This window comes from Sorex araneus, chromosome 2, assembly GCF_027595985.1.
Source record: "Sorex araneus isolate mSorAra2 chromosome 2, mSorAra2.pri, whole genome shotgun sequence".
Classification (NCBI taxonomy): domain Eukaryota; kingdom Metazoa; phylum Chordata; class Mammalia; order Eulipotyphla; family Soricidae; genus Sorex; species Sorex araneus.
In genome coordinates, this window is record NC_073303.1 from 274,215,014 (window position 1) to 274,235,181 (window position 20,168).

Genomic DNA, 20,168 nt, shown 5'->3' on the forward strand with positions numbered 1-20,168 from the left:
GGTTTGCAACACAGGTGCTGAAAGGTTATCATGTATCTCCCTTTACCTGCTTTCAACACTCAGTTCCTGTCCGGAGTGATAATTTCCAACTAGTATTGTCATAACGGACCCTCCTCTATTTTAACTACCCTTCATCTCCCACACCATTGACTAACCACTGACCAGTCCTCCGGGCCCACTGGCCTGTTTTCCCTCACCTTGGATATTAGTTTCATACTGATATAGGTGGGCTGGAGTGATAGCACAGCGGTAGGGCGTTCGTCTTTCACGAAGCCGACCCATGTTCGATTCCTCCGCCCCTCTTGGAGAGCCCGGCAAGCTACCAAGAGTATCGCGCCCGCACGGCAGAGCCTGGCAAGCTATCCGTGGTGTATTTGATATGCCAAAAATAGTAACAATAAGTATCACAATGGAGATGTTACTGGTGCCCGCTCGAACAAATTGATGAGCAATGGAATGACAGTGACAGTGACTGGTATAGGTGCCCACTCGAGCAAATCAATGAGCAATGGGATGACAGTGATACAGTGATACATACATACATATATATATATATACATATATGTGTGTGTGTGTGTGTATCCCACAAATAATGCAACCATTCTCTATCTGTTGGGGGGACCTTAGTATATTCACACTTTGGAGAAATTTTGAGAACCCTCTAAAGTTCAATGTATTAAAGCAGATGCCGAGCAGTAATGCCTGAATTTTTAATTTTTAGCTTTATTCCTCCACTACCTATTTTCCATCTCCAGGAATCTTACCCCTTTGTAAAGCAAGAGGAAAGGTGCTTTTCAGAACTTGGTTAAGATTAATAGGTGCTTTTTAGCAATCATGAATACATAGTAGGAAATGCCATGGTGGAAAATTGATTTCTAATGCTTGTCAGCAGCATTGCCGTTGGTTTTCAGATCCCAGCCCTTCTCTCCGACCTTGACATAGAAACGAGAAACTGAGAAGCTTGTATTAGATATATATGGTGTATATATATGTATGTTCTATGTGTTATTCTACATATGTATATTAATTTCCACCAAGTCCTCAACTAGTTCAACTAGTTCATTCCTGTTAAGATGCATTTGCAGCGTTGGAGGGGTAGTCTAGTGGGTAGTGCTCTTGCCTTGCACACGGCCAACAACTGGTCCCATCCCCAGCATCCCATACGGTCCCTGGAGCACTGCCAGGAGTTAATTCCTGAGTGCAGAGCCAGGAGCAACCCCTGAGCAGCACTGGGTGGGGCCCAAAATAAAAACCAAAAACATATGAAAAAATAAAATGTAATCGCAAAGCTGTCGCTTTAATCTTACCACCAAATCAATACCTATTAATGGGGTTTTCTTTGCTTCCTTTTCCTAGCGTCTTTGAAATAATTTTTGCTTAACATCAGTAACCCTGCCCGGTGCTAGGGTGTTAGCGTCAGCACACAACACATGACGGACTAATCAATTTTTTTTTTTTGCTTTTTAGCATTATCTACAGGCCCTAGATAAACATTATTTATTCTTTTTTATTTGGACCCAGCTTTATGGAACTTTACTGAAGGGATGAGCTACTACTCGATTTCTATAAATATCTTCTGGTGCTGGGAGCTCAGACAGGAGAGAGTTGCTTTCAAAGATTTATAATGACCTCAATTACAATACTTTGAAGAAGGGGAGTGGGGAGAATAATAAATATTCTGGGGCTGCCTTTCTTCCAATCCCGTGCTAAGGTCTCTCTTTCACAGAACATTTCCAGTCTTAGTTTGAATCAGAAAAAAGAGAAAGGGTCTGTGTTCTTTATAAATTCCTCTTTTTTTTTTTTTGCCACGGGTCTGCCATGAATGGTAGAACCCTCACAACAATTTGTGATGGAAAAACAACTCTTCTTTCGCGCCCAGAGTAGCACATTTCTGCAGCCCGATCTGAAATTACCCATTCGAGGCACACAGCCGCTCTACCATGAGAGAATATCGCAGTCCATTCTGAACGGGGATCTTAATTCTGATCCAGAAACTGTGTTTGGTGGAAGTAACGTCTCTACTGGGGAAGCTTGAAGCCAGGGAAAGCTTTCTTAAGCAACACTGCAGGGAGGGAAGAAATGAATGGCCCCACAGAGTGGCCTCCTCCCTACTGGTCAGCTCTCCGGGCTCCAAAACGCAGAGAGTTATTTAGATAGCCGAGTTCCGGGGCTCAGGGACGTGCCACGGTGCCTTTGGCTCTTTAATTCATAAAGACAGGGTCGCGTGTAAAATCCACACTTCCTCTTGAGGTTTGTCGACCGACACTCAATAATCAGACTGCGTTCCGGTCAGACTCTCTCCGTGCTTCTGCCTTGAGAAAGCAGAAATGTGAGGCCCGGCGTTCTCTTGTCCTCTGCTGCCCGGCCCTCACCTGGTCCACAGGCTGGAGCTGGGCCGTGGACATTGGCCAGGTGGTCCGCCAGAGGTTTCCCCCACCCCTGGTAAAGCAGCAGTGGGTGTCCCACAAGCCAATGGGTGGGGTTTTTAAAGCGTTGGGGTGAATAAAGTACTGTCTGTGCTGGCTCTTGTTTCTGTCTTAGCCCTCACTCAACCGAGGGATGATTCTGTTTTCCCCGGTCTGCATATGTAAGAAGGTGAACGTCGCTCTAGATTCTTCAAGGTACCATGGCACTACAGTACTTCTGGTGGTTATTTAGGAGAGAGGAGGAGGAGGAGGAGGGGGGAGGAGGAGGAGGAGAAGGAGGAGGAGAAGGAGAGGAGGAGAGGAGGAGGAGAAGGAGAGGAGGAGGAGGAGAGTAGGAAGAGGAGGGGGAGGAGGAGGAGGAGAAGGAGAGGGGGAGAGAAGGAGGAGAGGAGAGGAGGAGAAGGAGGAGGAGGAGGGGGAGGAGGAGGAGGAGAAGGAGAGGGGAGAGAAGGAGGAGAGGAGGAGAGGAGGAGGAGGAGGGGGAGGAGGAGGAGGAGGAGAAGGAGACGGGGAGAGAAGGAGGAGAGGAGGTGAGGAGGAGGAGGAGGAGGAGGAGGAGGAGGGGGAGGAGGAGGAGGAGAAGGAGAGGGGGAGAGAAGGAGGAGAGGAGGAGAGGAGGAGTAGGGGGAGGAGGAGGAGGAGAAGGGGGAGGAGGAGGAGGAGGAGGAGGAGGAGAGGAGGAGGAGGAGGAGGGGGAGAAGGAGGAAGAGAAGGAGGAGAAGGGGGAGGAGGAGGAGGAGGAGGGGGGAGGAGGAGGAGGAGGAGGAGGAGGAGGGGAGGAGGAGGAGGAGGAGGAGGAGGAGGAGGAACAGGCTGGAAAGGGACCCCCATTATTTAGTGTGTTTGCCTGGCATGTGGCTGACCATGGTTCTATTCCTGGCACCGCAAATGGCTCCCTGAGCACTGAGTGAGGAGCGGCCCTGTAGCACTGCTGGGTGTGGGCCAAGGTTGGGGGATGTAGCTCAGAGGTAGAGGCAGGCCTCACACATGTGAGTTTGATCCCCCGCACCACACACGCACACACACACGCACACACACACAGGCGACAGTACTCATTGTCAGGTTTGAGGTGTTATCTCTTTCCTTTTTCTTTCTTTCTTTTTGGATTTTGGGGGCCACACCCAGTGGTGCTTGGGGATCACTCCTGGCAGGGCTCGGGGGATGGATGTCGGGGCTCGAACCCAGGCTGACTGCATGAGGACAGTCGCCCCCCACCAGCGCCCCCAGCTCTCTTGTCTCGCCCTCCCACCCGAGTCACCTCTCCCTGGCGTGCCAGCGTGTGCCCGGGCTGCTGGTGAGCGTCGGGAGAAGGGCAGCAGACGCCCGGGCGTGGATGCGGGAGCTGGAAGCAGCGGTGTGTCACCGCTCAGGCTCGACGAGGCAGAGAGCGGGCCCGGGTGGCGCCTGCCCCGGACACCCACCCCCAAGGCTCCGGGAGCCGCTCGAGACGGCAGGTGACGCCGTCTATGAGACCTGATAGCGTGTTTTGCTCTAAAACCAACAGGGTGACTTTCCCCCGAGGCCAGGCCGCGCCCCAGCGCCCCTGAGCTGTGGGGGCCTGGCAGGACGAGACGGCGTGCCCGCCCCACCTCCTGGGGGCAGCAGAGCCCAGAACCTTCCGTCTGTGACAGCACATGCGGCTCAGGGCTGGCTGGCAGGGAGACTCCGTCCGAGCCTTGTGTCCGGGGAACCCTCCTCTCTGCCCCACTCAGAGGGCGGGTGCAGCTCTGTGTACAGTGCTCACAGTCCCCTGAGCCCTCAGCCCTGAGCACTGAGCCTGGAGTAGGACTTGAGCACTGCACGGTTTGGCCCCCAAATGAAGACTGACCTCTGTCTTTGTGTGTCTTTCTATATTTTTTATTGAATCACACTGAGCTACACAGTCGCACGTTGTCCTTGATTGGGTTTCAGCCACACACTGTTCCAACACCGTCCCTTCGCCAGTGTAACCTTCCCACCACCGGTCCCCAGGTTCCCGCCGCCGCCTGACACCCGCCGGGATGGGCTGGTCCTGACTGGCCGCAGCGGGCAGCTGTGCGGGGAGGCAGGGAGGGGAGCGCCCGAGACCCCTGCCGCCCCCGTCAGCCTGCTGTGCTGTGGGGGCATCGCAGCCTGGGGACCTTTCCTGTGGCTCAGCCCCTCCCCTCCGATCACCCGGACCCTGCAGCCCCCTCCCCACCCGTCAGCCTCCCTCTCGCCCACGTCTCTGCCGCCTTTGGTGTTTTTCCTTCCCTTTCCTGGCGGGGGAGGGAAAGCGCACCCATTGGTGCTCAGGGCTTACTCCTGGCTCAGTGCTCAGGGGTCCTTCCCGGGGGTCTCAGGGCACCGTAAGCAGTGGCGGTGCTGAACCCCAGGCAGGCGGCTGTGTGCAAGGAGGGCTCCTTCCCGCCGTCAGTCTGCCCGCCCCGCTTCTGGCTGGACCCTGGCCGGGCCCGAGTCCTGTGTGTCTCCACTCGGTGTCTTCCTCCCGGAACTGCCCCTCGGGCCACACTCTGGCCCATCCTGTCCTGTCGCCAACGGTGCTCCTAGCTGGTGGTGCTCCAGTGAAACCGGCCGGCCAGGGCTCGTAACACACCAGAGCCTGGCTCCAGAGGCGCGGCCGCGTCTACATGCGTCCCGCGGGCTCCGAGGCTGCTGAGCGCAGGGCGAAGGCGCCAGCGAACTCGGAGTCCCCTGAGGGCCGCTGGCCGGTTCACGGATGCTGCTGCCCGGGCACTGCCCTGGCGTAAGGCGCCCGGATCTCCCCACGCCCCAGCAAGACCCCCACTTCCTGGCCCCTGAGCCGCGCTGGGAAGATGGGGGCGTTTGCTCGGCGGGGGCGCTGCTGCTCGGCGTGTCCGTCTGGCACTCGCTAGCCTGGTGCGGCGTGTACACACAGTGGGCTTGCTGGCTCCCCGTGCCCCACCCCTGCCCCGGGAACCGTTCTGGGCGCCTGTGGCTGTTCTCCCAGGCCGCCTGCTGCAGGAGAGCTGGCATTGCCCGGCGCCTCCATCCACGAGAGGAGAGGGAAGCACCTCGCCCTCCTGAGAGCAGAAGTTCCCCAGTGGACAAACGTGTGTGAGTGTGTGAGTGTGTGTGAGTGTGTCTGTGAGAGTGTGTGAGTGTGAGTATGTGTGTGAGTGTGTATGTGTGCGCGTATGTGTGAGTGTATATGTGTCTGTGTGTGAGTGTGTAAGTGTGTATGTGTGTGCGTGTGAGCATGTGTGTGTGAGATTGTGTGTATGCGTGTGAGTGAATGTGAGTGTGTGTCAGTGTGTGAGTATGTTATGTGTGTGCATGTGTGTATATGTGTCAGTGAGTGTGTGTATGTGAATGTGTGTGCATGTGTGTATATGTGTCAGTGAGTGTATGTGAATGTGTGTGCATTTGTGCACACACGTGTGTATGTGTGTGCGCACGCGTGAGTGAGTGAGTCCCTTGGGTATTTAGACAGCATGAGTCCCGCCCAATGGGTTTTCCCCCTGCGTGGACACAGCTGCCTGACCTGCAGCGGGGGGCGGCACTGCCCAGTGCCCGTGATGTCCAGGGAAATCCCGCATTAAGAGTCGGGTGCTCCCACCCTCGGTGGTGACGGTGCCCTCTCGGGGTTGAAAGTCATCTCCCAGAGGGTCTGGGTTGGGGTGAGGGTCCTGGGGGCCCCACATCCACGTGGCTGCAGCCTCACAACCACTGTGACGTACTTCGAGCCCTGGGACAGACAGCAAGGTGTGGGCACGAAGAGAGCCACACCAAGTCCTGCCCCGTGCCTGCTCGTGCCCGCCCTGGGGCTGGCACCTTTCTGGCCCTCTGAGAAGCTGATGCCCAGTGGGCACGAGGACGCTGTTTCTGTTGCCAAAGCAACGCCTGAGGTGCAGTCCAGACCCCGAGGACCCCTTTTAAATGTCGCTGGGTCCATCTTTCTCTGCACGCTTGAAGGGATGGGTTGGCATAGGGCCATGCCAGCAGTGCTCAGGGAGCACTCCCAGCTCTGTACCCGGGTTCTCTCTACCAGCAGTGCTGGGGGGACTGGATGGGGTACCAGGGATGCTGCGAGGTGGGCTACAAACAAGGCAGCCTCGTCCCTGCCGTAGCCTCTCTCCAGCCTCCCTGCACGGTGTTGCCCTCGGACATGGAAGCACAAATCAGCTTATAACATCGCGCACCTTGGGGCCAGGTCCCGGAGCCAGGGTCACAGCCTCCCGCAGAGCGGGCTGGAGGTGAGGGGGCGCCTTGCTCCGTCCTGGCAGGAGAACAGGGGAGCCCGTCTGCAGCGGTTCCCTCCCCGCCACCCTGCCAAGTCAGCCTGCGAGGAAAGCGCTGAGCTGGCCCCCGCTCGGGGTGTTTGCCTGGCAGTCTGTGCTCCGGAATCTGAGGAACTGCGGGCAGAGAGCAGGAGCGCACGCTCGCGCACACACACGCACATGCACAGGCACACGCATTCACACGCGCCCACCGGCTGGCTCATCCCACCTCCCTCGGAGTCACCGTGTCCAGCCCCTGCCAGGGTGCTCACAACCCCGCCCGAGTGCCAGGCTTTGAGTCACACGGTTTTCAGGCGTGGTAGCTGTGTTCTTCGGGATTCCGGGGCTCAGAGGGACACCAGCAGTGCAGACCCTTCCAAGAGGACCTCGGGGTTCAGACCCCTGTCGATGGGAACACGGCCACCCACAGGACTACACGTCAATATGACCAACTCCGGAAGCCCAGCGCTGGAGCAGAGTTACGGGGAGTCCCGGAGAATGCAGCGAGGTTCACTTGTTCACTTCCGGTCTCACGAATCTGAGCACCCGGAGTTTGGTCACGGGCAACAGAACCTGCTGTTCAGACTCTAGGATCTCCAGGAGATTCAGAGAGGCCGGCGGTCCAGGCCCAGGAGATGTGTGTGCAGGTGTGGAAGGAGGAAAGTGGACGGCAGGGGTGAGTAGAGTGAGCAAAGAGGCAGGGAGGGGACCGTGAACACCTCACCAACATTCGACACAGGAAATGCATTTCGCAGGCAGGAGCACACACAGGCTTTGGAAGATGAGTTTGGGTTGGCTGGGCAGAGAGGCGGAGAAGGAGCACTTAAAGGGGAGTAACTGGTGCAAGAGATGAGTATTGCGCCGTTCTGGGGAGAGGTTGAGAGAACCTCAGGTTCGTGAGAGGTGGAGGGAGCTGAGAGGCTGCGGAATCCTGCCCTCCGCTTCCCCACGGGGAACGGAGACGATAGAGGAAAGGCTCAAGCGAGGGGGGATCCAGTTTTCAAAGTCTCCCTCGGGAAGCTGGAAATGAGAGGAGAAGGTCTCGTGTCGGTCTCACCTTCACCCCACACGTCTGGCCTGTGTGTGTAGCTCTACATATTACATGTGACAGCTGTGATGTGAAAGTCTTGACTTGTTAGCTCCCAACCTGAACAGGGTAAAAGCAGAGGGAAATTTGGGGTAATTTGAATATGAATGTAGTATTGGATTGTAGGAAAGGATCACTAAACATTCTGGAGGGCTGGGGGCTGGAGTGATCGTACAGCGGTGGGGGGGAGGGCGTTTGCCTTGCATGCTGCTGACCTGAGTTCAATCCCTGACATCCCATATGGTTCTCTAAAAAGAAAATAAAAAGACATTAAATTTTCTTTTTTTTTTGGAAGGATGGGCCAGGGAGACAGTGCAGCAGGTACGGGAGGCACTTGCCTTGCACGCGGCCAACCCAGATTCAATCCCCAGCATCCCTTATGGTCCCCTGAGCACTGCCAGGAGTAATCCTTGAGCATCACCAGGTATGGCCCCCAGACCAAAAAAAAAAAAATCAAACAAAAAATTTTGGAGTGATCTTGATATGTCATTATGCTAACAAGAAATACCTTGTCATCTCTTGGAGACACCTGCTAAAATATCGAAAGAGGGAATTGTTTCTCTGGTTATTTGCCTTGAAGAGTACAGCGTGGGACCAGGAAGGAAATTCAGATGAAGCAAAAACTTGCCCGGAGTTGATAGTTGAGTGCGTAGGAGTCTGTCCAATTGTTTTCTGCCCTGTTATTTACGTTTAAGTCTCTTTCCATTATACCAAGGTAAACAAACAGAAGTCTGCTCTCCTCTCAGCGGGCCTGCTCTGAGACGCGCTGCTGCTTAGCCTGGTCTTTAAAATGCAAGTCAGGGGCCGCTAAGTGTTTTCCTCTGCTTCCGGAATACTGATGGCCCCGCGGCTGAGCTGTGGAAGCGAGGTGTCCGTGACCAGGCGAGTGGGTAGAGGCGTGAGGGGGACGCGCGTGGGGTGTGGCTGTAACAGGAAGGTGAAGGTCGCCATATGCACCGGGAGGGAGGGACTCGGAGGGAGAAGGACGAGTATGGGGCAATCGTGTCTGTGCGCGCCCGCTAAGGGGGGGGTTGATAAACCAGCGAAACAACTGAAAACAAACAGGACGTTGATGACAAAAAGCGAGCCTCAGGAGGGGCCTCGGGTGCAAACAGGAGTCGGGGGAGAGGGCAGAGAGGGGCCGGGGAAGTGTGCCGTGTGGGCAGTGCCTTCAGCTCTTGAATTCTGAAAAACGGGGCAGGGGGAGAATGATGGCAATAAGAACCAAAACCGAGGGTGCATATGGACCCCAGCCAGCGGGGGAGACCTTTGCCTGGGCCAGACTGTCTCCCCACCACAGCCTTAGGGGCCATGGCATCATTATTGCCCATTTCACAGATGAGAAAACTGAGGCCGCAAGCTGGATCATTCGCCTAAAGTCCAAGCAGGTGGCAGCTGTCTCCGAAGGGTCTGGCTCCAAGTCTACCCCACTTCTCCTGGGTGCTGGGGGGCTCAGTGGGCTTTAGTCAGTGCTGGGCCCCTCATCTGCTGCTCTGCCAAACCCACGGCCTAGGCTCGGCAGTTCTGTCGCTCTGGCTTGTGGGCGCACAGGGCTCCAGCGTGGCCCAGAGCTCCTGGGCTCCCCGCCACGTTGGGTATAAACCCCCTGTTCCGTGGGAGGCTCGGGAGGGAGTGGGGAGGTCAGGGTGGCCACGGGCACCTCCGGGCGTCTGTTCGTTCATCCGTCCATCCGTCCATCTGTCTGTCTCTCCTCATCCTCCCGCGTGGAAACCCGCTCTCGGTGTGGCTGAGTGGGTGGCTCGGCCGCCCCATTCTCCCAACTCTGTCCTTCCGCCGGCTTTCACCAAGGCAAGCGCCCCGTCCCCGTTTTCTCTCTGAGAAGGGCCATTAATCCGGAAAACAAATAAAAATAGATGAATTTTTAATGGCCAGAGTATATTATCTCAAAATGAGACGAGCAACATTAACCCGGCTTTAAAAAGAAGCCGCGAGACCCCCACTCCCCGACTCAGCCCCCCGCTTCATGGGCTCGTCCCGCGGGCGGCGTTCCGGAGGGGGGCGGTCACAGCACTCGGGAACACCGTTCAAGAAAAAGGTGTGGGGGGCTGGAGCGATAGCACAGCGGGGAGGGCGTTTGCCTTGCACGCGGCCGACCCAGGTTCGAATCCCAGCATCCCATATGGTCCCCCGAGCACCGCCAGGGGTAATTCCTGAGTGCATTGCCGGGTGTGACCCCCCCCAAAAAAGAAAAAGGTGTGGGGCGGGCGGCCAGGGGCGCCCCCCTCACCTTTCTGTCTCTAAGGGAGAGCGTGATCTCATCTCCCGGAGCACTTGGCCGGGCCGGCCCGCTGTTTCCCAGGGACACACGGACAGATCCCCGAGTCCCCAGGAGTCAGGTCCCACTGACCAGGAACGTCCAGAGTCATTCCGGGAAATTACCTCTCCTGGTCAAGTGAAAGTCAATGCAAAAGATGCCCTTTGTGCAAATGTTTCTCTGGAAAACTCTCTCAGGAAGGCCCCGCCCCCGAATGCCAGGGTGTGCCAGGCCGGGGATGGGACAGAATCTTGGCTGTGTGCCCAAAAGCTTGTTCTTCTTTTTTGGGGGGGTCACACCCGGCAATGTACAGGGGTCATTCCTGGCTCATGCACTCAGGAATTACCCCTGGCGGTGCTCAGGGGACCATATGGGATGCTGGGATTCGAACACTGGGATTCGAACACGCGCGCACACACACACGTGCAGTTGATGTCCATCGTATGCATTCCATGTATATCTGTGTACCTTTCTGCTGTTCTCCTGAAGTCAGAAACGAAAAAATAATTTACTTCACCTTACCCCTTTATGGCCTCATCCGTGTCATCACACACAGCAGTATTCCGTTATTTTTTTTTTAAAGAGCTGAATAGTATTCCATTGTGAATATCTATCACGTCTTTTTATCCCTTCTCCTGTCGGCAGGCACTTAGGGTGTCAGGAAGAGAAAGGAAGCTACCGCACGATTTCGCTCCTCGGTGGAGGAGAAAGAAAAGAAGCAGACGGGCAGAGACGAGCCAGACGGAAACAAGCCGGAGATCCTTCAGGGCTGAGTGCTGGTTCTGGCAGGGACCGGGCTGAGGTGTGCGGGGTTGACTGGGAGGTGGAAGAGGGCTCAGACCTGTGCATGGAATGGGCTGTGGTGTGTAACGGTGTCCAGGTGTGAAGCAGACGCGCAGTGCTACAAACCAACGTCCTCCTGCAAAAAAAAAAAAAAAAAAAAAAACCCTGGGTAAAAGCAATAGCACATTAGCACATGGATGGAACACTTGCCTTACATACGGCTGACCCGTGTTTGATCCCTGGCATCCCATATGGTCCCCTGAGCAACGCCAGGAACGATTCCTAAGTGCAGAGCCAGGAGTAACCCCTGAGCATAGCCAGGTGTGACCCAAAAAGCAAAAATAAATAAAAAAATAAATAAAAATTCCACCTAGTGTGACCATCAGCTTAATTTTTTTTTTATGCGTGGTCCTAGTTAGGTTCTGCAGAGCCACTTTCCAAACGATGGCCAGAGAGGTCGCAGCGGGGTAAGACCTGATGCACGGCCAGCCCTGGTCCAGTCCCCAGCGTTGCCGGTGGTGTTTATTAGCACCCTGCGCCTTCGGCTGTGTGTGCCGTGGGGCACTGGGGCCGGCTGCCACTCTGCAGTGTCCGGTCCACCGCACGAGGACAGGGCTGTGGCCCTGGTGTGCAGCTCGGGCCTCCCTTGGGGTCAGAGCCTCACACCTGGGAGGCCGTGTCCCCAAGGACACACTCATGAATGGGTGGAAGAGAGAGCCCCGCGGTAGTCGACATGATTCCCACACACGTAGTGGGTTGGGCGTCTGCCTTGCGTGCGGCTGACCTGGGTTTGATCCCCAGCACCTCCTGTGGTTCCCCAACCCCACAGGAGGGCCCCCTGAGCCCAGAGCCAGGAGTAAACCCTGAGCACAACCACGTGTGATCCAAAAAACAATGACAAAGAGGGCTGGAGCAATAGCACAGCGGGTAGGGCATTTGCCTTGCACATGGTCGACCTGGGTTCAATTCCCAGCATCCTATGTGGTCCCCTCAGCACCACCAGGAATGACCCCTGAGTGCATGAGCCAGGAAAAACCCCTGTGCATTGCCGGGTGTGACCCAAAAAGCAAAATAATAATCACTGTCACTGTCATCCTGTTGCTCATCGATTTGTTTGAGCGGGCACCAGTAATGTCTCTCATTGAGAGACTTATTGTTACTGTCATTGGCATATCGAACAGGGGTAGCTTGCCAGGCTCTGCTGTGTGGGCTCAATACTCTCAGTAGCTTGCCGGGCTCTCCGAGAGGGGCGGAGGAATCGAACTTGGGTCGGCCTCGTGAAAGGCGAATGCCCAACCGCTGTGCTATTGCTCCAGCCCAAAATAATAATAATAATAATAATAATAATAATAATAATAATAATAATAATGATGATGATGATGATGATGATGATGACAGAGAAAGAGAGAGAGCACCAGAAAAAGAAAATGGGAATCAGACTTACAAGAATTATCAACACCAAAAAGCTTTCTAATAACACTTAGATATGTTCAGTTGGACCCCGACCCCATAATTGAATTTGTAGAAACAAAGACCATCCCAAGAGAACCAGCCAAAAGTGGTGAAAGTGTAAAGTTTGACAATGTCCAGAGCCTGCATGGGCTCCCCACTTTGTTGAAAATTTAGCACAAAGGAGAACTGATCCCATTGAAAATTCACTGTATCACTGTTCCTCATCGATTTGCTTGAGCGGGCGCCAGTAATGTGTCCATTAGTCCCTGTCGCGTTCAGGGTCGGGGGAATGAGGCCCATGATTGTTTCTGTTTTTGGCATATCAAATATGCCACTGAGAGCTTGCCAGGCTCTGCCGTGAGAGATTCTGCATCACTCTCTTCCGGGAGCTTTGTTTTATAGTCTCTGGATCTTGGCCGTTGGTGATATTAGTGAAAATTATTTCAGTTAAATAAAAATACAGGTGTGGAGGGTGTTTGCCTTGCATGCGACCAACCCAGGTTTGATCTCCAACACCCCAGATGGTCCCCGGAGCGCCATATGAACGAATGGTCTCTAAGTGTAGAGCCAGGAGTAAACCCTGAGCCGGGCTGGATGTGGACCCAAAACAACAACAATAGAAATTGGTCCAGGATGTAAGTGATGATGACGCTCCCCCTGCAAGACGGATACTGGCCCTTTGGGGGCAGCAAGAGGCCGGGCCACATCGGCAATGCACAGATCTTACTCCCGGGGCGTGCTCAGGGGATGCTGTGTGGGGCCAGGGATGGAATCAGGGTCCGCTGAGTATGAGACAAGCCCCTTCCCCCTTACTGTCTCCGCAGTGCCTGAGGTACCAGTTTCTGAAAGATGAAAACTCGTTGGTGCAACGTCACTCCAAGAAAACCACCTTGGGCACACATCCTGGGGTAAGACGTTCTCGTTCCCGTGGTGGAATCCAGACCTCCCTTATCGCAAACACATTTAGGGCAGGAGAGATAGTACCCGGGGTAAGGTGCTCGCCTTACAGGCAGCCAACCCCGGTTTGAGCCCCAGAGTTCTGAGCACTGCCGGAGGCCAGTCCTGAGAACACAGTTGGAATAGCCTCTGAGTAGCCGCTGGGTGCGGCCCCAAGCCCTGATCAATAAAGCACCATGAGAGGCTGGAGCGATAGCACAGTGGGGAGGGCGTTTGCCTTGCACGCGGCCGACCCGGGTTCGAATCCCAGCATCCTATATGGTCCCCCGAGCACCGCCAGGAGTAATTCCTGAGTGCATGAGCCAGGAGTGACCCCTGTGCATCGCTGGGTGTGACCCAAAAAGAAAAAAAAAAAGCACCGGGAGAGACACAGCTGTGGTTGTGCTCCGTCCACCCCCCTTTCCTCTCTGCTGGTGTCCACTGCCAGCGGCCTGTTCCTCACCATTCTCGGTCCCCTTCACCCTCCCACACGTCCTGGGGAATTTAGTCCAAACTTTGAACTTGATCTGGCATTTGGACTTTAAAGCCACAAACAGACATTTATTGATCAGCTACTATTTGCTTCTGCCTCGTTGGCAGCGGTGACCGTCCATCCGAGGAGCCCCAACGCTCGATTCCAGCGAACCCCAAACATGGGAGGAAGCACGTGACGGCAGATGAGAAAACCTGAAGCAGGCGCGAGACGGGGCGCGAGAGGGCTGCAGGCGCCCTCTTCCGGGGGCCGTTGGCCTGAGGGTCCGGGCTGCACCGAGCATTGGGCTGTGTGAGACCTGTGTGACCGAGGTGGGGCTGCCGAGGCCGGGGCCACGCTGAGACATGTCCTTCGTGGAGTTCTTGCCTCAGGGGGTGTCTTTCCTCAGAGCCTCTCCCGTCGCGTTCAAAACCCGCAGAGAGCTGAGACTGGAGAGATGGTCCAGGGGGCAAGGAAGGCGTTGGCCTCACACGAGGCCACCCCCAGTCCTATCCCTGGCACCGAATAGCCCCCCCAGCTCCTCCAGGAGGGGCCCCTAAGCACAGAGCCAGGAGTCACCCTGAGGACCAATGGGAGTGACCCCAGTTTTCCTCTCCCACCCCAAACCCTTAGTTTCTCTTTCATCCCTTCTCTCCCACTGAGTCTTGTTTTCTTTTCTTTTCTTTTTCTTTTTGGGTCACACCCGGCAATGCTCAGGGGTTACTCCTGGCTCTGCACTCAGGAATTACTCCTGGCAGTGTCAGGGGACCATGTGGGATGCTGGGGATTTAACCCAGGTCGGCCGCGTGCAAGGCAAACGCCCTCCCCGCTGTGCTATTGCTCCAGCCCCCCCCATCTCGTTTTCTTTGGAACCTTTTTTTGCTTCTCCCAATACCCATTTCACTGCAGATTCTCACAACATATTTGCAAAGTTGGTGGAAGATAAAAAATAATGGCCAAACAAGTGGGAAACCCACCAGGTTCTCGGGGTTGGGGTGGGGCTGGGGGTGAGTGTCTGAGTTGGGCGGGGTCGGAACTGCCTCGGTGTGTGTTGTTCTCAGCCTCCCAAGAGTCTACACTGTACCTGATTGCGCAGAGAAGCAAACTAGGTGGCAGAGGGGGACTCCCAGCCTTGTGCTCAGGGGCCACTCCTGGCTATCCCTGGGTGCCCATGCCCTGCGGGGCTCAATTAAACCCGCGCCTCCTCCGTGCTCATCACGTGCTCGGCCCATTTGGCACCCTCAGCCCACCGGTGTGTGCTGGTGCCGGCTGGGCAGGGCCACACAGGGAGCAACTGTGACTCTGATGCTGGACCCAGAGGCTTGATGACGCAGGTTGGCCCTGGCGTGACTGCAGCAGGGGCTGAAGACGAGAGATGCGGGGAGTGCACGCATGTGCACGTGTGTGCTTGTGTGTCCTGCCGCCTGCCCGGTCCTCTCCTCAGGGAGCTCGCCCAGCTCTGGGACAGGAAGTCCCCGCGTCTCCGTGAGGTCTAGTCTGTCTTCATCTTGGTCATCATTTCCAATCCGCCTCGCCCAAAGGGCGCAGGTTCTGCCTCATGAACTCGGCGGGGGGGAAATAAATCTGTTCCCTCGCCTCTCCTGACCTCTTTAATTATCGGAATATTTTCATGTAGTATTTGACAAATGCTAATGTCGCCGGTTGGATGGCGCTGACAGGAGACCCACAAGTTCTTGCCATCTTTAGAAAAATGGGTGACGGCGAATTAATTTGGATTCATTTCGGGAGCAGCGATCAGAAGACGTTCATTTGCGATTCCAGTAGCTATTACTCGCATCCTGTCACAAATTGCTTTATAATTCAGTCTTTATTTTCTGGTTGCTTGAAATAATATCCTCAGGAGGTGAGGCATTTCATCAAGAAATTGCTCCCAGACATTCTGTGTTCCAATGCCTGCTGATTTCTGGAGAGCCAGATTTTACAGGACTCACGGAAGATTTGAAATCGCGTGTCCGTCTGCAGCAGGGAAACCGGGAGCAATAAATGGCCTTTTCTATTTTTTCCCCCCCTTTTGGGTTGGTGATTAAATAACAAAGACCAGCAGAGGCATCTCATAATCCCTAGGTCCAAATCATGCTATTGAATGAATTCTCCAACCGGGGGAGAAATCTTTCTAATACGCAGGAGGGAGGGAGGCAGGAGGAACGGGCCTTTCAGAGCTGTGCCGGGGAAGGGCCCAAACTGTTATCTTCGTGGGTGATCGTTGACACCCCATCAGGGCTGAATTAACGGCTCTGGGAGGATGAATTGAAAAATCAAATGCCGGTGGAGAAGCGCGTCTGGGGAGAAAGGCCGCAGATGCAGCCGGCAGGACGGTCACCCGGGAGCGGCCACGGTGCGGCTTATTCCTCACTGAGCGGCCGTCTCTTCCACTCTTCCTCGGTCCCACAGGGGTCGGCAGAACTGGCTTCACCTTCTGCCTTCTCTTTCTCATGGACAACGGGGTCTTAACTGGCCACCTCGTGCGAGGCGTTTGCTTCCCGCCTAGCTCTGATCGCTGTCACTGTAGCACTGGCATCCTGTTGCTCATCGATTGCTCGGGGGGTCGGGGAGTGCTAGTAACGTCTCCATTTGTCCCTGTCTCATGCTAGGGTAGCCCGATGGCGTCTGCTCGTTCTAGGAACATGAAGAGCACGTTGTTGTTACTGTTTTTGGCAAATCGAATGCGTCATGGGTAGCTTGCCAGGCTCTGCCGTGCGGGCGGGATATCCTCGGTAGCTTGCCAGGCTCTCCGAGAGGGATGGAAATGAGTAGGGAGTGTCTTCCTCCCATCTCTGATATGGGGGGAAGATCTCCCGCCTTTGCCCTCCAAAGTCAAACAGGAAGGTTGTGTATGGGTCCTCCCCACCCGATGTTCATGTCCGGGGCACGTCAGTGGGTCGCTGGGGGTGTAGAGTTTGGGGGCCACACCGGCGATGCTCAGGGGTTACTCCTGGCTCTGCACTCAGGAATTACTCCTGATGGTGCTTGGGGCACCATATGGGATGCCAGGGATCGAACCTGGGTCAGCCTTGTGCAAGGCCAACATCCAACACGCTGGACTATCTGGCCCCAGAAGGAGTGTAGAGTTTGAACAGATTCTCATCTGAATGCAGACTCTGTGCTTCAAGAGACTCAGTAGGGCATCTGGGCGGATTCATCCGCTCCCTGGAGCCAGTCAAGAATCAGGGCCAGAGACGGTATGGGGGCCGAGAGACAGTGCGGAGGCCAGGGAGACAGTGCAGGGGATAGAGAGACAGAGTACGGATGGAGAGACAGAGAAGGGGATGGAGAGACAGAGAAGGGATGGAGAGACAGAGAAGGGGATGGAGAGAGACAGAGAAGGGGATGGAGAGACAGAGAAGGGATGGAGAGACAGAGAAGGGGATGGAGAGAGACAGAGACGGGGATGGAGAGACAGTCAGGGATGGAGAGACAGAGAAGGGGATGGAGAGACAGAGAAGGGGATGGAGAGACAGTCAGGGATGGAGAGACAGAGAAGGGGATGGAGAGACAGTTAGGGTGGAGAGACAGTCAGGGATGGAGAGACAGAGAAGGGGATGGAGAGACAGTCAGGGTGGAGAGACAGTCAGGGATGGAGAGACAGAGAAGGGGATGGAGAGACAGAGAAGGGGATGGAGAGACAGTCAGGGATGGAGAGACAGTCAGAGATGGAGAGACAGAGAAGGGGATGGAGAGACAGAGAAGGGGATGGAGAGACAGAGAAGAGATGGAGAGACAGTCAGGGATGGAGAGACAGAGCAGGGTGGAGAGACAGAGCGGGGCCGAGAGATTGCAGGGCTGAGTGCCCTGCCTGTGGTCAGCCCTGGCTTGATCCCTGGCCCCCCACATTCCCCTGGATGTTGTTGGGGCAGGTCCAAGCCATCACGGGTGACCCAGGTGATCCCCCACATCACAGGGACCGTGTAGTACCGTGTCCATGGACCTGGATTGATCCATTTGCCCGTTAGTTGAGAAGAGCTGGAAGGGACCCCCAGGCCTTCTGAGCATGGCATGGGAGCCCCCCAAAAAGACAAAAGGGATCCAGGGTCCCAGGCCCATGCCCGACCCACTGGGCGAAAACATGCTTCGAACAGGAGCCCCAGGAATGCTTACACGCTGGGCAGGGCAGAGCTTGGGGGGTGCTGCCGGAGTGTTTGGGGGCCGGGGGGATGTTTGCGGGAAAAACCGAGTGCTTGGCAGGAAGATGGGGTGATGAGTTCTCAGAAGCTGGAAAGGGAGTTTCGATAATGAAGATATTTTGCAGCCAGAGCGCTAGTACAGCAGGTGGGACGCTGGCCTTGCTCAAGGCCGACCCGGGTTCGATCCCCAGCACCCAACATGGGCAAGCACCTGACATATGTACTCTCTCTCTGGCCCTTGGCCGTAGGAGTCGAATCCAGCCAACCCCTAGGGAGCAGCCCTTGGGGTTCTTACTTCCACCAGGACGTGCAGTTCCCGAACGGTGGACACGTGGGCACGAACCGCAGGGCGCCTCTTCAGGTCAGTTCTGAGGTGGGATCGTTCCATCCTATCAGAGCCCGGAGATCACAGCAAGGCTTTGCCGTGGCACGTGGTCACCCGCCACGTGACACTGAATTCTCGCTTCCTGCCCAACTCCACATGGTCCCCCGAGATTCTTCTTAGAATATCAATATCATTCACAAACATTAGAAAACACGTTGAGTTCTTTTATTTTCTGGGGTTTTTTAAAAATTTTTATTGAATCACTGTGAGATACAGTTATAACGCTGTTTGAGTTTCAGTCATACAATGATCGAACACCCATCCCTCCACCAGGGCTCATTCTCCACCACCCATGTCCCCAGTGTTACCTCCCCTTCCCAACCCTCCCCCTTCCCATGGCAGACAATTTCCCCCACACTCTCTCTCTACTTTGGGGCATTATGCTTTACAATACAGATACTGAGAGGCCATCACGTTCGGTCTTTTATCTACTTTCAGCACGCATCTCCCATCCCGACCGATGCCTCCAATCATCATTGTCTTAGTGATCCCTTCTCTATCCCAGCTGCCTTCTCCCCCAGCTCATGAGACAGGCTTCGGACTAGGGTGCAATCTTCCTGGCCCTTCTGTCCACTGTCCTTGGACATCTTAACCAGAGGATGGTAAAACGGCAAGCGCTGAGAACGGGACCTTGTATTTCATTCATTCTGGAGAGAATGTCCTTGGAGAAGGAGGGTGAGAGCTTGGCAGACACATTCCAGATGCATCTGTTGCCGTGAAGTCCCCAAGCTGCTTTTGACATGTGAAATGACATGGGGCCAGGGGCTGAGAAAGGGTGACGGGAAAAAGACCTGACTGAGAACCTACCAGGAGGCCCAAATCCATTTCGGATCTTTAAAATTTATTATTAGAATCTCTGATGCCAGAGAGGGATTGAAGACAGCGCTATCCTGTTCGGCCGACCGACGCTGCTTCCAACCTCCATCTAGTTGAGTTCGAAGGAAACTGACTGTGAAAGAGTCACTCAGACCAGCAAGAGCCCACACGTGGCTCTCGGGCACAATTAATATGTGCTCAGAAATGTACGTGTTGAATGAATTTCTAGTACAGCCCATTGAAAATTCAAATGCACTGTGAATCTCAAGTGAGAAGATCTCACGGTAGCTCCTATTCATCGAATGTGCAGAATTCTAATGCCCCGGCAGGAAGCCCTTTAGAAAAAGGATATTTGATGGCGGTGGGAAATGCACACTGGTGGAGGGATGAGTGATGGAACATTGTATGACCGAAACCCGATCATGAACAGCTTTGTAACTGCGTGACTCACGGTGATTCAATTCAGTTAAAAAAAATAAAAGTTTGAAAAAAAAAATTGGGGTCAGTGAGTGACCCCCACTGGCTTTTGTACATGTTTTGTATGCAGATCTGATTCTGTCCCCCCAGACCCCAGGGGCCCCCACAAGCCCACAGCCCACCAGGGAGGTCCCCCAGGCAAAGCTGAAGACACAGTACCTGATGTTGGCGTTCCCAGGGGCGGCTCATCCTGGCTTGGCATTGGTACCGATGTCACTCTGTTCACCTCTCGAAGGCTAGGTCTCTTCTTCACCAAACAGTGACACACCACAAATTGGCGGGGGGGTGGGGGGTGGGTCTGCTGTGGGCTAAAGAAACTCACGCTCTCAAGGAACCACCCAGTCACTCCTGATTCTGAGAGTTTGGTTTTCTAATCCAGTTTCTTTCGAGCGAGACTATTCTTTGAATTCGGTCCAAATTTCTGTGGCCTTGAACCTTCCTCGCTCAAGCAGAGATGAATGACGTTGGGGAAAGTTATATTGGTCCGTATATTCTTAGCAAAGCCAGCCTGTGTTCTAAATGTGGATGTGACGGTCCCCTCTGCGCCCAGCACCTTGCACGTGCCCAGCCAGGTGGGACGGAGCGTGGGGCACCCCGAGGGTGGTCCCGGGAGTGGGGGAGTAACTGCCGAGTTGTTTCCCAGCCGCCGCAACGCCCTGCAGGAGCGGTTCCAGTGCAGCTGGGCCAACCAACATCA

The 20,168-nt window shown here is 55.0% G+C and overlaps 1 long non-coding RNA gene across 1 annotated transcript; it reads left to right on the forward strand.

Annotated features, from left to right (window-relative positions):
* The first annotated feature begins 10,674 nt into the window (after positions 1-10,674).
* On the forward strand, positions 10,675-18,116 carry LOC129402517 (uncharacterized). Its single transcript, XR_008628679.1, has 3 exons — positions 10,675-10,810; positions 13,068-13,151; positions 18,042-18,116. It is a non-coding gene; the product is annotated as an uncharacterized LOC129402517 (long non-coding RNA).
* The last annotated feature ends 2,052 nt before the right edge of the window (positions 18,117-20,168 follow it).